Below are 19,598 nucleotides of genomic sequence, written 5' to 3'. Positions count from 1 at the left end.
TTTTATTCCAGCTAGTTTGATATTGTTTCTGTTTCTCAATTCAGATATATAGAAGAATATAGGATCCTCCTCTCTTGGTGTTTCTGTTTTATTTTTGTTTTGTTTTAGAACTTCTGTTTAGTTAGAATTTTAACTCTACAGGAGCAAACACCCATACGTCTATCCAACATTGAATTTTGTTTGCCTAGCATGGCATGTTATCAATAAATATTTATTTAATGAATGAGGCTTTATTATAAACTGAGCATCCCCTAATTCTCTTCATTTCTTCTCTTTAATTTCTTTTATTGGTTTTACTAGTTATTTTCTAGCACAGCATTCCCTTTGAAGAGTACTTTGGTGAATGATTTCTGGACAAGGCTCTTAATGGTCCTGTTAGGAACGGTGCATTTTGGTGTAGTCAAATTATCTGAAAGTATAATTAAATGAGGAAATGTTTCTTTTGTCTTCACATAGGTTAGTATTTGAGGGGATAGCTGCACATTTCCTGCCATGTTTGTAAACCAACTGAGAAATCATACAAGGAGAAAGATAGAGATAGCAACCAAAATATCATCCTGACAGAAGGTCTTCACAGAAGAATCCGATTATATCTGTACTCTAGTCTGCTTCCTAATGCTAAACCTTAGAATTCGGCATACTCATCCACCCAGCACTTCTGGAACAAGAAGATCATGAGTTAAATTACGTTGCCCTTATGAGTTAAACTTCAAAGATATTAAAGTAAAGAAACTCACTTGGGAGGACTCTCCCAGCGAAAGGTTAACCTCGGCACACACACATTTAGCACCTGGCAGCGCCTATAACCCGCCTATGCGTAACTTCTCATCTCTCAAAGAGTTCCATTTGAGCCATCATTTGATTCCTCTATGTATTTATGAATTTGACTTGGTGACATCCCCACTGTGAGGTCTTTTACAAAGTTCTTTCTTTTCAGCATGGTATATTCAGAGTATCTGAATTCTCATGTGACTTAGCTGATCCGGCACTGTCTGTCCAAGGATGGAACTCACAATTTAAATTAGCATCTCACCAGTCCATGAAACTCATTTGTTTGTCAATTTAAAAGCAGTGATGTTGTTCTTACCTCACTGCCGTAAAGACATCCAGCTCACCTTCCTTAACCCTCCCCCTGCCCGAATTAAACCTCTGCCTCAGTGACTTCTACTTTTGTGTGATCTGGGGAATGGAAAGAGGCCAGGAGTGTTAGGCAAATAGAATTCAGACCTACAGAAGAGAATATAGCTTCCTCTCCTCCCTAATCCCCTATCCCTTCACTCCAGCCAATACATGAATGACAGTTTAGTTTTGCATGACATTTATGTATTACGGTTTTGCTTTAAGCATTCTGAGGCTAACCTTTCATATGTTCTAACATTGACTTTATACCAACTTTAGATTCAGTTTAGATTTAGATTTGGTTGTTATGTCTCTCAAGTCTTTTCTAATCTACTCTCAACTTTTCTTTTTCTCTCCAGTTTATTTGTTGAAAATACTGGACTACTTCTTTTGTAGAATTCCCCATGATTAGATTTTTCTTACTGCATCTTTATAAGTTCCTTTGTACCCTGCATATTGGAAATTAGATCATGAGGCTCAATCACATTTTAGTTTGAGTTTTTAGCAAGAATTCTCCCTAGCTGGTGTTATATACTTCCTTCATGAGATATACAATTTCTGGGTATCTCAATTTGTGATGTTAATTGTGTTGTCTATCATTGCCCAGATATAATTTCATTAGACGTTTTTAAAATGGTGATAATCTTTCATTGTCTACCATGTCTGTCATTTTATCTCTTTTTTATCTCATGAAATTAATAATCTCCATATTTCATGTGTTTCTCAATTCTGTTTCCTATTTTATTAACTGATTGTCTAAACCATTCATTTTCACTACTTAATTATTTTCAATGATGACTTAAGTTGTTCTTTAACACGGTTTAATCAGTTCAGTTTCTGTTTCCCAGCTACTCTGCTTTCTTCTTTTCTTTGCAAAAAAATAGCAGCTGTTTTCAGAATCTACTTTTGTGTTGGTGTTCTATATCAGGGATGGCACAGATATTTTTTTCCCTCACCTTTTTCCTTTTACTTGGTTCTTTAAAAATTTATTAAGTCAAGTTATTATTATTGTTCCTCATCCTTCCTTGTGATCGTCTGGCTAATTCTTAGAGACCAAGTGTAAGTGTAGGCAGATTTGTGGTATTGTGGCCAGTGCTCAGCTTATGGCTCTGTCTGGCAACGGGGTCAGTCCTGCTGATGCCATTGCTAGAAGAAAAATGCCAATATACAGTTATGTACTCAAGGAATGGCTTAGTGTGGGGACAAAGGAAAGATTATATTTTGTTTCTTTCATTCTGAAACTTTTGTTCTTATGTGCGGGTTTTATATCCATAGCAGAATTATCAGCATGATGTATCATATGGATTTGGGATTGGGGCGCACACTATCACGGAGAGACATTTTCATTCCTCTTCCTGTGCCCTACACAGTAAATGGTGACTCTACTTAGTAGCAGAGTATATCTTCTGTATTTGCAAACAAGGACTGTGTCAACTGGAGATGAGCATTGCACTCCTGCTCTCTTTCTTATACCCACAGAATTGGGTTAAAGCTATTTTTTAGCTTTATGGCGGTATAACTGACATACAAAAACTGCACATATTTATATATACAATTTGGTGAGTTTGGACATATGCATACACCCATGATACTATCACCACAATCAAGGTAATAAATCCATCGTCTCCAAAAGTTTCCTTGTGTCAATGTGTTTTGTTTTGTTCTGTTTTTGTGGTAAGAACACTTAATATGAGATCTACCCTCTTAGCACCCAGGCCAATTTTTGCATCTCTTCTTTTCATCTTCCAGCCATGACGTTATTGACCATATCAGGAGCTGGGATGATGAGGCCATCCTCAATGTTATATTTCTGACACTGGACACAGTAGATTGGTCCTACTGAGCCATTATTTGAATCCAAGAGCTGCAGTAGTTGCAGTTCATTCTCCCTTGTTTGCACACCCTAACTTCTGGCAGCATGCCTCTCCAGAAAGGCTGCCTATGGATCTGACTGACAGAAAACACCATTCCTGGGTCCTAACCCATTAGGTGAGAGAATACAGAAATGCTTCTAACACTTGGGAATTTGATTTTTCTCTGCCATCCTTTTAGACAATTGTTGGGAACTGTTTTTCTCTTTAGGAAAATTTTATGGACATATTAGAGAGAAATAAAAAAGGGAGATTTGGTTATATTTGTATCTTCTATGAAGACCATTTTATTTATCTATAAAAATCTATTCATTTCTTAATACACATTTATTATAATTATTTTACCTTTATATAAGAATGCAATATCTAAGGAGTGCATTATTACTTTCTGTAATTCCCACCCTAGTTTGGTAAAAGTGACTCTTTCTAGACAATCATATCAGAAAATGACTTTGTCCTGCACCAAGCCAAGGAGCTGCTGTGAGAAGCCCCAAGGACGGCAGGGGTTTCCTACAGTCAAGGTGGTTCTTTCTGTGGTGAATTTTACCTCCTTCCTTCAGGGCATCCTCAGAATTATCAACAAAGAGCTAATTGGAAACAGTGTCTAGATTACAATTCTGAATATCATCCTTATTTTGTGTAAAATATAGTTCTCTTATTTCCTACCAAGTTAAACTTGAGATTTTCATTTTGATTTTGAAAAAAAGGAAAGAATATTTCAACTATTAAGCTATCAAAGGCTACATTCAGAACAAGAATATTTAACACTGCAACTAGTATATTTACAGTGTAATTGCATAAGTAGAAGTTTTCTTTCTCTTTTCCCTTTCCTTTCCTTTCCTCCTTCCTTCCTTTCCTTTTGTGAGGAAGGAGATTTAACTCCACATTTTGTGTTCATTCCTCACTTCGGGAGGAGAAATGGGTTAGAATAAAGAAATGTGTGAAAACTGTATTCAGAGTTGCTTTGTATAATTAATGAGTCAGTATCTCCCTTAATCAGAGAATCAGAATGTTAAACTTTGCTGACTGTGATTATTAGTCTAAAAACCTCTACATTTTGACTCACTATTTTCTCATCCTTAAGATCTTGATCTTCACTGGTGTTCATGTCACAAATGTTTGAACCCAAAAGGATCTGACTCTAACCTAAAAGACTTTAGGTCTTTTTTTCAGACCCGTGGGCCTCTAAAGAGAAATAAGAACATTCTTTTCCAAATGTTACTAACCTCTGCTAGCTGAGTTACTGGACTGACTTATTAATGTTTAACAACTCAGTCATCAAATGTAGGTAATAATAATTTTATTTAATCAAAGTCCCACGTTGAAATTTATAGGGATGAACTTATTTTTCACAGTGCCAATAATGAAGTCAAATTAGGTAAATTCCTTTATGAGCAAAGGAAACATGTCATTTCCATTTTTAAAAACAAGAGTATCTCATTGAGGACTGTCTCCATCACATCAGGTGTGTGGTTCAGCAGTTTTAGTCACTTTTCAGCCACCTTTTCTCTCCTTTTTGTATTTTCTCTTTCTAAATGATTGGAGTTATTTTCTCACGGTGTTTGCTTCACACACTCTACCAAATGGTTGACTAATAACACCATGTCATCTACATAGTATCTCTTGAATCAAATCACATGTTATATTGTCAAATGTGCAATTTTTTAATTAAAGCAAAAATGTTACCCTGCCATGTTGAATTTATTTCATTTATTGAGATTACATTGCAAATTTTCCAAATCTGTCTTTGCCTTTCTGGCTTCACTACTACGGTCTTACACCATTGCCTTCAGGACCTCCTGCTTTGCCTGAACTCCACAGCGTGCAACAACTACCTATTTTCCTGCCATTATTTTTTTTTCTACACCACTGTTTTGCACCATTTTGCTTCTAGACTTATCCATTTAAAAAACAAGTGTGATTGTATCATTCCATGACTTAGAAACCTTTACTAACTGCCTTTTGCACACTGAGCTCCTCCGTTTGATGTACACTGCCTTTGGAATCTCCCTTAAACTTTGATGAGGTAGATGGTCTTTTCTACTGTTGAGTGACCCTCCTGTACTTTTAATAAGAGAAAAGCACCAGTCCGGGTAGAATTCTGGTTTTATGCCTGGCAGGAGCAGAGGTTTAACACACTTAAATGTCAGTTGTGGTATTACTCCTCCAGAATAGTCTATAAATAAAGGCAGATTCAAATAGAAAGTCCAAAACCAAGCAGTTCAGCATAAAAGCCCCACATTTGAGGGAGGACTATCCAATGACAGTGTAAAGTCTTAAATGGTTCAATAGCCACCATCACCAAGGACAAAGGAGTCTAAAAGATAAATCCGTGGGTGCAAATCAGAAGGTATTACCATATTAAGTCTGCAAGCAACTATGTTCATTAATTTGTATTTACTCAGAGGGACAGTAAGTTGATGGAGGGGCCTGGACGATTAAAAGATCAAGAGTGAGTATAGAATTATCTCTTGCATTTGTATTAGTCAACATGTATTGCTTTAACCAGCAATTCCATAATCTTAGTAACTTACAACAGAAATTAAAACTTTAATTTCTTGCTTTTGGGTTTGCAAGTTAGCTCTGCTTGCTCCACATGTCTTTTTCATTCTAGCATCCAGGCTGAAGGAGCAGCCACTATCTGGGGTATGCCATTCTTTTAGCAGAGGACAGAAGCAAGAAGCCCAACCACACCATGAAGCACAGTTAAAGCTTCCTCCCAGAGGGTATAAGTCACATCCATTGGCCAAAGCAAGTCACATGGCTAAGACTGACAAGGGCTAGGATAGTACTACCTAAGGCAAGGCATGGTAAGGGTGGGGGTGATACATACTCCTAAGAGAGAAGAGACTGGATAATGGGGAACAATAACAAAATATACCACAGACCTCAAATATGCTATACTTTATGATTCTTCCCTACTCCTCATTTGGCATTCATCATTTTAGGACGATAGTATGCATGCTCAGCCTTGTCTTGGGGTAATGTGAATATCTGGTATCTTAAGGGTTAAGGTTATACATGACACCAGGTCATCAGCTGTAAGAGAATGAATCACAACTTTGAAGTAATATGTAGTTATTTTTTATAATTATTTTTGTACATATCTTTACTCAGGTCACTGGAGCACAACCTAAACTTTTTAGACGTTTATATACCACATATAAGGCATTTTCTTGTACTGCATTCTGGCAACTTCTCTGGTACATGTTTCTTCATTTTTTGATACTAAAGTGTCTTCAAATACAATCTGTCATCCTTTTCTCTCTGTATGCAAGGTTAGCAGTGGGTACACTGGGTGGCCATAACACACACTACCAACGTATTGGACTCATATAATATTTTAGGAAAATTCCCTGTGCTTCCATGTTAAATGAATGTCATACTTTGTACACCTTTATGCAGTGATCTATAGAAACATCCTTTAGAGATATTACTTTATCATTGATAATATTATGAACACAGATTTGAGACAATGATATTATACCATATACAAAGTCTCAAAATAAGTACATTACTTTGAGAATCAGGGTGGATCACCAAGTTAGACTTGCAAGAAACTCTAAAGATTCTGAAGAATTTAATAAAGTTTTATGGGCATCTATTGAATAAGTGACTTTCACTTTCAAGTTTAGCCATTCATATGTAAGAAATTAAAGAGAAATAGCGCTCTCTGAGCTTCTGATAGTATAGTTATGCATGAGACATACCGCCTCAGAGTGGGTTAGAATAAGGCTCTGTAAGTGAGCCCATCTGAGCAAGAAACCCAAAACGGAAAAAAAAAATTAGGAATTACTTCTGAATAAAGAGTATGCACTGAATCATGAAAAATTAAACCTTTATTCTAATTTGCAATTTGGTTCCTATTAGTTTTTTACCTCTTTTTTAGTCCCTACCATTGCTATGCTGATCTTCTTAGGAGTCATAAAACAGTGATGACATGCTCATGAAATATGAGTAAAACTATCATAATATTTAGTTCCTGTATTGGGAAGATGAAATTTGGAGAATTATTTACTTTTCTATTTATCAAGAAGAATCTCAGGATGGAGGGATTTTTAGTTAATTTATGTAATTATCTAGTTTGTGGATTATTCCCCTGGTGCTTAATTTGCTAATTTTCTACAGACTGAATGAAATCTATCTATTGTGTTGTTAATTGGATAGCAATACAAAAGAAGTAAATATTTCATCTATCTGTTTTGCTACAAGATAATTGTGCTAATAAAATTCCATAATAAATCATTGATTGGAATTCTTGGTCGAAATACCAGTCCTGTAGAAAGAGAAAATTTTACTTTGCTTAATTTCTCTCTGATTTTTATGTGTGTCCCATAGTAATTTTGCTACATGTTTTTTGTTGTTTGCTTTCAGGACATATAATAATTTCAAAATCTGTTAACCTCCAAATTTTACACTAGTTAACATTTATTTATGGTGTTTTTGGAAAGAGAAGGCTATCAGTAAATATTAATTAAATATTTAGTAATCAGAATGATAATGAGTTAAATAGAGGACCTATTGATTACATGTCAAATATGGAAAAAAAGACACTGAAAGACACACTACTTATATAGCATCTTTTTACTGGCCCCCTCACATTCCCTCCTAAGTGGCACGTTTACTTATTTGGTCAGTTAAGAGGTCCCTGGGTGAAAGGTAGAGAGGACAAGAGAGAGACCAGGAGGAAAGTTCAGTCTTTAGCACCTAAAAATAAAAGAAGGCAATACCTGGAGGAAAAAAATATACGTGTGTGTGTGTGTGTGTGTGTGTGTGTGTTTGTGTATACACACACACACACACAAGGGGTGATGAAGTTGGAGAAGCTTAGCAAAAGAGAGAAAAGAAAAGTGACTATTTATCCAGCATGTGATGGAGCATGTCAAAGGAATACAAGAGCCAACCTGAAAGATCTCCCAATGACCAAACCTGGAGCAAGTTGAACAACAAAATAAATAGCGTGGTTGCGCTGGCTTCCTAGGGCTTCCGTAACAAATTACCACAAACTGGGTAGCTTAAAACAACAGAAGTTTATTCTCTACCAGTTCAGGAGTCCAGAAATCACTGGAAATAAAGGTGTTGGCAAAGCCATGCTCTCTCTGAAGGCTCTAGGGGAGGGTGCTTCCTTGCCACTTCCTAGATTCTGGTGGTTGTCAGCCATCCTTGGCATTTCTACTTGTAAGACACATCAGTCTAATCTCTGCCTCTGTCGAGGTGTTCACACTTCTGAGCATGCTAATCTCTGTTTCTAAGTTTCCCTCTTCTTGTAAGGAGATCAGTGACATTGGATTTAGGGTCTATCTTAATCCAGCAAGACCTCATTTTAACTTGATTACATTAGCAAAGACCCTATTTCCAAATAAAGTCACATTCACAGAATCAAGTGGACATGAATCTCTGGGAGCTCTATTCAACTCAGTACAATGATATTAGATTATAATCCAAAGTATAAAACATGTATATGAATACATACTGATATAAACAAGTAATAAAATAGATAAATATATGGAGGAGAAGAAACAAATGTTACTCACACAAAAAATTGCAAATACAAATGTAGATCCCCCCCCCACCAGGAGGTGGAACTTACTTCTCCAACCTCCTCCTCTATCACGACACATGCACCTTCAGTGACTCATATCCAAAGAACAACGGAGTATGGAAATGGAAAACCTAGTAACTTTACAGTGGAGAAGCCAAGCAAATATTGCCTTAACCAAATGGTCACTGTTAACACCACCAAGACATGTCACATGGTGACAAGAACACCCTGACATTTTGTGATGAGGAAGGAAATTCATCTATGTGTTATTCTTCTCTAAAACCATAATCCCAGACCAAACATGAGAAAAAGATCAGACAAGCCCATGTGGAGGGATATTCTACAAAATACCTGATCCGTACTCCTCAGAAACATTAAAAAGATGGAAAAAAATGCCACAGATCTTCAGAAAAAACTAAGGAAGGAGACACAATGACCAAATACAAGGTAGTATCCTGGAATCAATCATGGGAGAGAAAAAGAACATTAGCATAAAAACTGGTGAAATTCAAATGATGTCTTGAGTTTAGTTAATAGTAATGTGTCAGTGTTGACTTCTTAGTTTTCACAAATGTACCACATGGCAGTGTAAGATGCGAACATTAGGGAAAATTGCACGAGGAGCATAGGGAACTCTCTATATTACCTTTGCAATATTTCTAAAATCTAAAATCATTCAAAAGTTTAAAAAGTTTATTTAAAAAGCACCTGGTATTTTTTAAAAAGAAAAAAAATACTAACAGTTGTTTGATGTGTGAGACTCTGAGGAACGCGCTAGGCGAAGAGTGGTTTAATGAAGTTTTACATTATGCAATGTGCTGTGCCTTCATTGCCTTCTTAAGAGATGATGGAAATCAATTTATTTCTAAACTATTTTCCTCTGATTTGTGTTCTTTTTGGTGTGATTCTATATTGAGATTGACCTTAAAGTGGGAAGCATAAGTTCAGTTTTGTTTAGGTTATGTATGAAATTTGAAAACAACTTATACCTTCACTGTGTAGTTATAAAGGTTTAAGAAATGGAAGCTCTCTTGTAGAGAAGTTTAAAGCAAACTTGTAATACCTGAAAAATTCTTAACACCACGTAATTTACCTCTGCTCTTTCTGTGATTAACAATATTATGGAATTCTATCTTTCATTTTAAGTGCTAATCTCTTCAAATGAAGAATTATTCCTGGCTTCTCTGTATATTTCTCCAGAACTCTATATAATGCTTTACTTACTAGAAATATACAGATATTGACTGTTGGACTTGTGACCATGACTCCCAAAACTCTTAAAGTGTGTAGTCCTGATGAATTGCTTATTTTAATATTAATTAAAATTTCTATTTTTCAGTCATCTGATAGCTTTGAGTAATATTTAATATTTCTGATTTTTAGGCATCCTAAATTGTCAGGTTGTGTGAACTCTCTGAGACCAAATTATTGTATAGAGAAATCCATTCAGTATTAATAGCCAACTTCTCATGAAAATGTTTGAGGTAGAGCTAGGTTTTTTAAAAATAAAATGTGCCCTTAGTTCTTGAATTAAATTCCATTTGAAAAATCTTCAGAATGATTGAAAACTAAAACCTTCCTTTTCAATCTATTTTGCCTAGCCTTGTTCAAATTTACCTATTGTTGAATTTTAAACCTCTCTGGGTAAACATATTTGTATGCATGTTAGAGATACTCATTTTACCTAAAATACTTAACTATTGAAATGATTTTCCAAAATACACTATAATGGCAAACTGGGAAGCAAGTTTGGTTTTAGGAACAGAAGAGAAAAATATGTGAGAGCTGTTATTATTAATACTAGTAGAGAGAAAAGTTGATTATCAATATATTCATGGCTGAAATTTCAAAGTGTGTTTTACTTACAACTCTAATGAAAAGGCATTATTAGGTGCATGCTTAATTTAAACTAGATATTTGCATAGATAGATTGGATAGAAAATGTTTAAATAGTTGTATTTATGCACCACTTTTTATACTGTTTTGAAACAGAACTATTTCTCTTCAAGATAGAAGATGTAGACCCTCTATAATGAATGATATGTATAATCTGTAAGATATTTTGGACAGATAGATCAGTGACAGAAATAATAATTACCTTCAGGAAATTTTAGTCTTGAGTAATGTAAATTATCGTTAACACTTTTGTCATTTACCATTTACAATTTTAGTCTACAAAGCTAAGATCCATGAATGAAACATCTGACCAAGTCTGTATTTGCTGCTCATAATGAATGGTGATGAGATTATCACAGGAGGGAGGGATGAAAGAATAAGGTGGTTTCCCATATACACGGATCTCTGTGAAGGCTAAGACAACCACTGATAGATCCTGGACAAAGGGGATATGACTATGGAGAGAGTGGGAGAAGCAGAAGTGAATAGAAACGAATATATGCCCATCAAGAAATAAAGGGGTACTGAAGGTTTTTTTTTTTTTAAAGCGGAAAAAAAGAAGACAGCAAATTGAACTCACGGCCATTAAACAGGAATCACTGTCTTGAGCAATCAGTTTAAAATAACATAGGTACAATTTTATTTAACCTTTAGTTAAAAGTAATTTCTTACCACAGAACCATTTTTTGCTGGTCCCACGGGTTAGCTCCTCAGACAGATTTAATGGAATTTCTGTGTGAAACGTATATACAATCTGTAGACTAATTTCTAAGACTAGATTTCAGTGAGGATTAAATGTTCAGTGTCCATCGATAATATTTTGTAGCCATTTTGAAAAGAAAGACCCCACACATTTGATATTTCTGGTTTCTTCTTTTTTTAAACCATCATGGATCCCTTAAAATAATCAATTCCTATGGGTAGATTATGACAGTTTTCAAATCTTCACTGAATCATTTATCAATAAACTCCTAGTTGTTAGTAGAGTTCAAAAATGTATAGAACTTAGCTAATGCCTATTAATTACTATAACTTCAATTGACTTTAAAAATGTGATAACTGAAAACTCATATCTGTCTGCATTTTCTTTCTCTCGAAGTCTCCTTGAATTAACAGAATTGATAAATTAAAATGAATGACACCATGACACTCTGGAAAACAAGAAATGTATCATCAGTGAATCAAAATTTTATAAAAATTCTGGGAGGACAGAAAACAAATGATATGTGATTGGTAGGGAAATGCAAGACTAAATTTAATAAAATTCACCAGAGATCTTCAAGGTGAATCAACAAATACGGATAAGCCAGGGGGCAATCCTCGGTCATTATTTAGGAGTCTACTTTCCAAACAACTGGGAAAGTTGAGCTCTTCCTCCAACACAGATGTAAATAGAGCTATGGTTTGGCAGCAAATGCTTATTCTCTGTGGCTGAAGCCAAGAGTTATTCTCAAAATCAGGTGAACATATGGATGATGTTCCTAAGAAAGTTATCTTCTGAAGATGCTGGGGTCCAAGACAGAAGTAGAACAGACCTCAGCCTAACTCTAGGTTGCACGCAGACACAGGAAATATAGGTGTAAGATGACAGGCAGAAGAGCACTTCCTTTTGGTAGTGTAATGTACCAGGCCTGAAGGAGGTTCCTGTTCTGAACCCTGCTTTTTTCCCAGGGGTACTTCAAAGAGACTGGCTGTCAAAATATCCCCCTGACTTCCCAACTTATATAGAACCTTCAGTCAGCCTTATGACTCAGCTGAGAGGCCTCATGGGGAAACAGTCCTAAACAAGAGCAAACAGTATACATGCCAGCTACCTTGACTATTCAGTATAGTCCATCATTCATAAGTGTGACTACACATCCAAGAATCTTGAGGTAGTTGAAGAAAACTAGCCACACGAAAGACAAGGTCGAATATGAACAAATAAAACAAACTGATCCATTTGTCCTTAGGGTTCAGGGGAGCAGTATAAGAGACTTTTTGGTAGGGGAGAGATTTGATATTATTTGAATTTTTGGATGATTGTATTTACTGCAATATGGAAAATTAATTTCAGGGGAGTTAGATGATAAGAAACTGTTTAAGAAACTGTTTCAGTGATTCAGGGGAGAAATAATGGTGACTGGAGGGGGTGTGCTAAAGAAAACTCATGAATATAAAAGGAGTTTAAGAGATAGACTTGGTGTTGTTGATTAGAAGTGTGGGTGATGGAGAGTCAGGAGTCAGGAGGACACCCAGATTTCCGACTTACTCTTTCACCTCCATTATTTTCATTTTGGAAGTCAGTGGATTCTTCTGTGATTCCCTGGGCTGAATTACTTAGCAAGGGACATACTGGAACCCACCTTGTCCAGTTTGCTTTCTGCTGAAGCTGTGAACAGTGCACTGATTCAAAGGTGGCCTTAGGTCTGCTACATTCCCAAGTGTTGGGTTTTGGCACTCAAGTCACTTTAATTCCAGTAAGTCAGTGTGTATTAAATGTCTGGATATTTTATAGAGTTACCAGAACTCTTCATAGATAAAGAGAATAAGAATAATTTAAAAATACAAAATTAGCATAAATCCAGGAGAAAACTGACTTTGTGATAGAATAATATTGAGAAGGTTTGAGATTATTAATTATATATGAATATGCTTATGTGTATTTCCATATGTGTATATCAATATATGTAATATATTGAATATATATTATAAATACATATTTAAAAATCTGCTTCTAATTGGTGGAAACATATCATGCTTTACATTTTAGAAATAATATTATCCATTGTGAGATATTTTGGAGCATGAGTATTGAAAACTGTAATTCAGATTTTTATCAAATGGAGCTATCCATTAGGCATATAATATGACACATGTCATAGACCCAAGTCTGTGCAATTGCAATCTATAGAAACTAGTCATACAGTGTTTGGTTTTGCACCATACCATCTCTTTGGGTAAAGTAGAAATGTCTAGTTGAGTTAATGGCACTGTGGCTTGTATTTCCTAATGCTTCATGGGCTGCGGGTATAAATGGACCTCAGTGACAATGATACAGAAATCTTCACTCTTTCCCGTCTCCATTTCAATCTGTTTTACACAGGACCCAATCCTCGAAATATTTCCTCACCTACATCTTGAAGTTACCAAAGGCTGTTTCTTGGGTTCCAAAATAAAACCAAGCACTCTAATAAGTGCTTTGTCTGATATAAAACTAAAACCGTATTTTTAATTTTAGTTCAGTTTTAGTTTAATTTTAGTTTAGTTTATCGCATATGCTCAAATATCTTTGAATCTTTACCTAGAATAAGACTGGTACCCCAAGTATAAAAGAAAAAGACACAGACCATAAAAGGGAGAAAAGACTTTTGTCTTGGGTGTTGAAGGATCCTGAGAAGTACATTGCATTCTCTGGCATTCTGAAAGGTGGAAAGCAAGCAGCTGCATAAAGGTATCCCAACAATTACTTTATAAAATGTGAAACTGCATCTTATTTTCAGTTTAAGAAAGTAGTGATATATTGACTTCCCTAAATCTTGACCTTGATTTCTATAAGAAATTAGTTCTAATATAGAGTTAGAGACAAATATTTAATGCTGCGTTTTGTTCCTTTTCCTAGTTTTATTAAAACATGTTACATTTGCATAATGTTCCTAACACTGTCTAAGCATGTTAGCATCTAATAGTCTGTCATATCTCCACCAGCATAGAGCACAGCTAGTATCACGATGCCATTTGACTCATGAGAGAACTGAGATCCAAAGAGATGAAGTGATTTTCCTCAGAACACAGGATTAATGAGTGCTAGGACTATGGCTATGAAAGCCAGGCTTATGATTTACAAACTTCATCTATTTCACTTAGAAATTAGAAAAATGAATATTTGAGTTACAAATAAAGGGTAGAAAAGGCCACCCAAATGGTATGATTTGAGGGACTTCAATATTTTCTCAACTGCCTTCCACAAAGCCTGAATGTCTCACAGTTCCAGTTAAAGCACTATCTCCAGAAAGTCCCTAGTTGAATGCAAATACCCAGGGTTTCTGATTTACCCCAAATCAATGTACACAATACCTTCTTTCCTGCCACACTTTTCCCACACACCAGTGCCTTGCAGCTGCTGAAATGGGAACTACAATGAAGACGAATGGGACTTTTTAGAGATTCTCCGGTGCAAAAAGTTAAAAATAAAAATGGTACCCAAATAGTGAGCATTATAGACAAAAAGATCCAGAAACAAGTCTACACTGATATGATCTGCCCACGTGCTGGCTGAAAAGTACATCCTTAACATACTATCTGAACGTTTTTACTTCAGTTTATTATTTTGTATTAAGATTCTACAAATTCATGATTTATTTGGGTAACAATTACTCTACTCAACCTTTGGGAACTTAAAGGATTAACGGTCATTCACACTTTCATGAATTAGTGGAAATTGGTACTCTCAGATAATTTTCTATTAACAAAGCTGAGACCAACTTTTTTAGGAGACTGACATTTCTGACCAGGAGATGGGGCACCTAGGAGGGGAGCACGCACACTAAATGTAACATACAAGTTCAAGATTTGTTTTTATCTGTTTCCTGTGAACTTAGAAACGTAATGACCATTTGTAACATTATTTCTATAGAAAATTCTATGAACAAAATCCCTTGATAGGATGGATATTTGCTTGCATGATATAGAGGATGTGTAGCATATTGATATCCATATTATACTATAGTCCATAGCACTTAGAGCTCTAGTCTAGAAAACCTGTAACAATAGATGAAAGTGAGTAAAATCTATAGATCAGCACTTTCTAAAAACCCTATTATTTTTGGGGCACTAAACTGTGGGCTCCTAGGAGCTTTGAAGGGGGAATAAAATCTAAAAAAAATACTAGAATAATACAAAGAGATGCAGAGAGCAATAGAGCAGAAATACACTTCCCCCCCCCCATTATATAGGACCAGCCTTGACAAAGAATAATTTTCATGACAAAGCATACATAAGAGATCTCGGGCACTATTCCTAGCCTCCATTTTCAATTTTGATTTCACAAAGAAATATAGGACATGTGCCCTAATGAAAGTGCCATCTTTATTTCAAAGCAGCATGTGAACAAAGTGAGAAATCTCACAAACAGCATCACAATATAAAACAGCAGAACACAACTTTGCCAGTTTCAGTTTGAGATTCTCCGTGTGTGTGTGTGTATTGAGTTTAGAACAAATCTCAATTTGTCCAAACATCATGGACTCGCCTTCACTTTAAAATGAAATCATACACCTCACATTCAGTCAATTCTCAATTATCCATAGTGAACTTAAACCTAGTTTGACTTGTCCTGTCACCCAGCATGCACCTAAGTTACCTTACCCTGGTGGTTATGTATTTAATCCTAACTTTAATTATGACCCCAATTTTTTTTAAAGTTAAGAAGCTTCATTTTATTTAAGAACGTACTTATTTTAGAAATTATAAAATATCTCTGTTGTTATAACACTTTGTATATGTACATATGTAATAAAAGTATATATACCTATATGGATAGTTTACTGTAATTAAGCAAGCTTGATGGAAGCTTCTTGAACTTTTGGGGTCATAGCTATAACATATCTAATTATCCTGTGAATAATAGATGGATGGATGACTATTATTTTAAGAATCTTATTTTTAATCCTAAGTAAAATTCCAACTGGATATAGCAGTTGAATTCTTCCATAGGTAACTGTCTGATACAATTTGTTGGTGGATATGTGCTGTCTTCAAAATCCAAAAATCCTAAGGTCAAGATTTCTCATAATATTCAATGTGCTATAAGTGCATTTCTGTAGGGGAATTTTCCTTCGCTTCTCAACTGCTTGGGTTGAGAGCCTTGGTGTCCAAAATTACAACTGATACTAGAAACACAATGTCAGAGATGCTTTCTCCATTCTGGCTTACTGCTCCATTTTAAACTGTTGTATTACATTTCTGCTAATAAAAGCCTTTCTAAGGATTCTGTATCACTCTTCTGTGAGGCATATTCACATCCTTCAATGAAAGTTGCTATTATCAGAGCAGTGTGCTCTTACTATTTATTTATTACAACAGCCCTCATGACTGCTTACCCAGGCAAGCACTAGAAATATCTAACTCATTACCACTACGTAAAATAGCATGGGGTATTTTCAGAATGAAAGAGATCAGAGCATGACAAATTCTAAAGCTGCCCGTGTCCCTGTTTCCAAAGAAAAAGACTGCTATTCAACAAGCACTGGTAACTTTTAACTATCGAAGGGGATATATTAGACTCAGTGAAAAATACTGCCAAGACAAAAGCTTGTTGGAAATACCTATTTGCTACCCTTTTGTCATTTAAGGTCTGAACACCCTTGGACTTTCTCAGCCCAGCCAGTGAAAGAAAACTGACCCAGAGGGAGCCAGAAACTGAAAATGCTTATTGACTTATTTAGCTGGAAGTTGATCCTGGTTGCTATTTAAATCTACTGCTTTAAGTGTCAGCAGACATGCTGCATTCCTTATGATGGTTCAGAGGGCAGACATTCGGGTCAAAATTTTCTTACCAATTCTGTACCTAATGTGGGCTTTACAATGTTTACAAACAGCTGCTACAATAACCCAAAGATCCAAAGAAAAATGTGACACATCCAAGAATCTGACAGTTAAAACCAAGCATTTGTTCCGATAGCACCTTGTGGTTTGACGTAACAAGACCCATGATGATAATGGTATTTGTCACATTCAGAGCAGCTGTATTCATGAGAGTGGAAGTGACTACCCTCTTACACACCCAGTTACTACTTTGAACCCAGGTCTATATTTTGGCTGCCTTGGCAACAGCACAGCAATAACAATTGGAGCCATAATGGCGATGTCAATCCAAGGACATTTTTGGATAAAGCGGGAGCCCTGACTTTCCACACAGAAAGACAGAAAAGAGCATAAAAAATAAACTGAAAAAATGATGTCCATAGCACTGTTATACTGTGTATACTGAGACTCATGTACTGAGACTCTAGGTTACTTATTGTAATAGTTAAGTTTTTACAAGTCCAATAATTTTCCAGCGGCTGTTCTTTTGTGGAAAAAACATTTCAGGGAAATGGATACATAGGAAACTATTTTTTTGTCTGAAATAAAACTATAAAGGATAAATTACTCATTAATTGTGACCACATTAATCAATGTAGGTTTCCCATAATTATTACAATGGAAGGGATTATAAACAACAATTAAAATAGACAAAATTAATCATTCAGCCTTCTCACTGGTTGGTTTGTCTCATGTGATTGGTCACTAGTAACTCTTCTCTTGGTCACATGGCAAAATTGCATTTCCCTGTCCTCATGACATGAAACACATTTATGTCCTTATGACTTGCTTTGGTTAATGAAATGTGAGAAGTGACAGGTGTCATTTCAAGATGGATCCTTTAAAAGAAAAGTTCAGTTTGCTGTTGTTCCCTTCTCCTGCCAGGGCAACCAGCAACTTTCCAGGTGGTAGAAGCATCATTTGCCTGGAGTGAGAAGATGTAGAGCAGAGTTCCCAGTTGTCCTGTGATGAACATGTAATACTAGCAAGAAGTACACTACTGTTATCCTAATCCACTGCGTTTGGGAGCTTTTATCTCAGTATAAACTATACTGTCCTGGTCACCCTCACAATGTGATTTGGAGAAATTCAAAGAAGACCATTCTTTATGGAAATATGTTTGACATATAACATTATGCAAATTTAAGTTTCAATTAAAAACAATAAACACACATGTTAAAAAAAGAACACCGTTCTTTATCTTTTTGTAGAATCAGAGGTTATAATGAAGATAATGCTTCAAACCTCTTCACCAAAATGAAATAGACTGTTTCTGTCCTGGCTAGAGACAAGTGCAAAATCATGGGTTTATGGTCAAACTATGTTCTCTAGACAGAAACTCAAATGCACACTTAGACCAATCCAAATGAACTGTTTTACTACTTGAACTAGCCAGAAACAATTTCTTTAACTTATCTTGTAAAAAACCCAAAGTTTTATGAAAAAATATTCCTTGTCAGGCAGACCCCTTTTATTTTCCCTTGAATTAGCCTTTTTCTTTGTATACTTCACACCCTATCCTTTTCCCTTACAGCCACTTTCTCTCTCCTTTACTTACGTGGTATTCTCCTGTCTGACAACAAGAGAAAGTAATTACTATTACTTTATAGAACAGATTCTGGCAAAGTATCTGTGCTTCTGTTTCCACAGTAATTTAAACTGTTTCTGCTGTTAGTGGAAAGCAAAGTTAGATGCTGGCCTTATAGAATCTTTGTGAAGTGATGTTAATTCCACTAGGTTTTTCTAGGCTCCAAAAATATTTGAACCCCTTGTAATACAGGTAAAATAGAACACAAGTAATGTTAAAGCAACTCTACTATGTTTCTCTGTTGATTTCTGAGATCAGCCCGGAAAAATAGCTTCAGTAGTGTTTCTTTGAGCAGAGTTAAATGCATAAAAAGGGAGTGTATGTGTGTGTGTGTGCATGTGTGTGTGCCTATGTGTGCATACATACATGTTCATGTGTTTAAAGTAAAAAAGAAGACATTGTAATCAGCTAAAAATGGACATTTATCAATTTTTAAGTTATGACAAATAACACCATTATATTTGTTCACACTCTTTCTCCAGAATTACTACAATAAACTCCACACTTATAGACTTACTTGTTGGAAGGACAAAATGACTTCCAGAAAAATCTAAATAGTGGCAAAGTGTATTCTTTATATTACTGACCAGAAGTAAATTCCTTTTCTCAAGCCACAGAAAAGAAATTTTAAAATTTTACGAAGCATTATGGTATGGTATAATTTTTTTCAAAAAGGTTATTTTTCTCATTTGCAGAACATCAATTTTTCTATAGAGTAGTGGTTTCGCATAAGATTTACTAGTTGTCAGTTCCATCTACGTTATATGTACCAACGTAGAGTCTTTAAAAGAGATTTTTAAAGGTAACAGAATGCATTAATTTCACTTTTTAAAAAAAGTTTAAAAACAGTTTAAAATAACTGTTTAGAAATAAACTCATATTTCCCCAAATTAAATATATGTATTAATTTCAAAATTGCTTTATTTTGATGATTTATTAATTTATCACAATACTTAACACAAATATCTAAATTTAAAATAATTTGAATTCATTTTTCATTGCCAAATATTGAGAGAAG

The sequence above is a fragment of the Balaenoptera physalus genome (assembly GCF_965194825.1).
Source record: "Balaenoptera physalus genome assembly, chromosome: 3".
NCBI lineage: Eukaryota > Metazoa > Chordata > Mammalia > Artiodactyla > Balaenopteridae > Balaenoptera > Balaenoptera physalus.
The sequence above is the reverse complement of the archived record's forward strand: the minus strand, read 5'-3'. Positions refer to the sequence as shown.